Here is a 2,118-nt window from a genome sequence, read left to right as displayed (position 1 = left end):
AGGACTTAGCCATTCTTCTTCTTCCCTCCACTCTAACCCAAGCCAAAAGTTTTGTGCAAACATTTAACCGTTGTTTTCAAACATTAGAAACCTAAGCCTTATGCTTTTGATTTTCAAACCTTCTTTTCATAACACTTATTTTGAATTGAACTTCTAAGCCAACTTTGACCATTTTGTATATACTTCTAATTGGTAAATAAAACCCATTCAATTGTCTTTTTGTGATTTCAATGGCCATTTTCTTAATCAAATTTTCCATAACCTTTAGCTACTAGGTTTGAGTTATCTTTGTGGTAGATGTAATACTCACCTATATCCGTAGTGATGGACAATGAGTCTTCCATGCTTATTATAGGGTTAACCCCTCACTAGCATGTTAAAGCTATCCTCACATGGTGGATTTGTGGTTTTAGGTTGAGTTTTCTCCCTTGGATAACAAAAGACCTTAAGTCTTTTGGACCAATCAATTAACCAACTCATTTTTGAGATTTTTTACCCCGAACTACGAGGTTTTGATCCTAGTCTTTTTTAAGATGGTACGTAGGCAATGGGCTTATCCATCCAAACACAAAATGTAAATAACTTGTATATTCTCTCCTCATCTCTTCAATCATGTTTGCACAAACAAATTTTCACAAAAACAACAACCTTACAACAAATATGAAAATGGCTCCCTAGGAGTACCTAGGATGTTTTGGGTGCCTAACACCTTCCCATTACATAACCAACCCCCTTACCCAGATCTCTGTTTCTCTTTTACTAGTTTTTGTTAAAACTATTAGGTTTTTGTTCGCTTTCTAACCATTCATTTGGATAAATAGAAGTGCGGTGGCGACTCGACTTGTATGATTTACCTTGGATTTAGTCAATATCTCTAATGATAACATTGGATGAATCATGTGTTGAGGAATACTTACCTTGATGGGGTCAATGGTTGATCATGAAGGACCATGGCCTAGGAGAGTGACCTCCATTGCACTTAGGAGGGGTGCTACTCTAAGGTCTCCCTTCTGAGTTCCTCATTGCTCAAGCTACGATGTATGAGAAGGCCATGAGTGAGGATGCCTTTGAGGCCCTATTTGTACTTCTCATCTATGGGTTAGTGTTGTTCCCCAACATCGACAAGTTTGTGGATGTGAACGCTATTAGGATTTTCTCTACTCTCAATCTCGTTCCGACTCTGTTGGGTGACACTTACTTTTCTTTGCACATGAGGAATGGAAAAGGTGGTGGTGTCATTGTGTGCTGTTTGCCTCTGTTGTATAAGTGGTTTATTTCTCACTTACCTCAGACGGTCGCGTTCAAGGAGAACAAGGGATGTCTACGGTGGTCCACGAGACTTATGTCTCTCACTAATGATGATATCTCTTGGTATACACACACACACATATATATATATATATATATATATATATATATATATATATATATATATATATGTTAATATATATATATATATATATATATATATATATATATATATATATATATATATATATATATATATATATATATATATATATATATATATAAAGACGAAAAGAATTGAATCAACTAGAGCTTAATTTGATTCTATCTAATTTGAGACACTCATTATCCATTTTGGTATAGTGAGTCAGCGGTTGACAAACTGATTGGTTCTTGGTCGAACTAGACTATTATAAAAACATTATTTAGTTTATATTTTTCAATTACTAAAATTACAAAAACGTACCTTTTTAATCTCTATTTTAGAGTTTTTTTTAAATGCAATAAGCTTTAGATAAATTATATTTATTTTTCTTTATGTTTTATAAATACAAATGAGTTGGACAACCTATTTTACAATTTACTCAAGAAATCATTTTTTAAAGTCACAATTATGTCTTCTAAGAATGTTATTTTAAGGTAAGAAAAATAAACCAAAAGGATTATCAACCCACTCAGGTTGACACTACAAATCTAATGCAACAAAATCCAAATAAATATTATTATAAAAAATAATATTTTTAGAAGACATAATTATGACCTTAAAAAATTAATTTTTTGAGTAAATTATAAAATAGGTAGTCAAATCCATTTGTAAATAAAAAACATAATGAAAATAAATATAATTTCTCCAAAGCTTGTTGCATTTAG

General features: G+C 31.9%; 1 pseudogene; it reads left to right on the top strand.

The window, feature by feature from the left end:
- Positions 1–909: 909 nt before the first annotated feature.
- Positions 910–1,028, top strand: LOC127090039 (uncharacterized; annotated as a pseudogene).
- Positions 1,029–2,118: the final 1,090 nt, after the last annotated feature.

The sequence above is a fragment of the Lathyrus oleraceus genome, chromosome 5, assembly GCF_024323335.1.
Source record: "Lathyrus oleraceus cultivar Zhongwan6 chromosome 5, CAAS_Psat_ZW6_1.0, whole genome shotgun sequence".
Lineage (NCBI taxonomy): Eukaryota > Viridiplantae > Streptophyta > Magnoliopsida > Fabales > Fabaceae > Lathyrus > Lathyrus oleraceus.
Note: the sequence above shows the minus strand (reverse complement) of the source record. Positions and strands in the feature narration are given on the sequence as shown.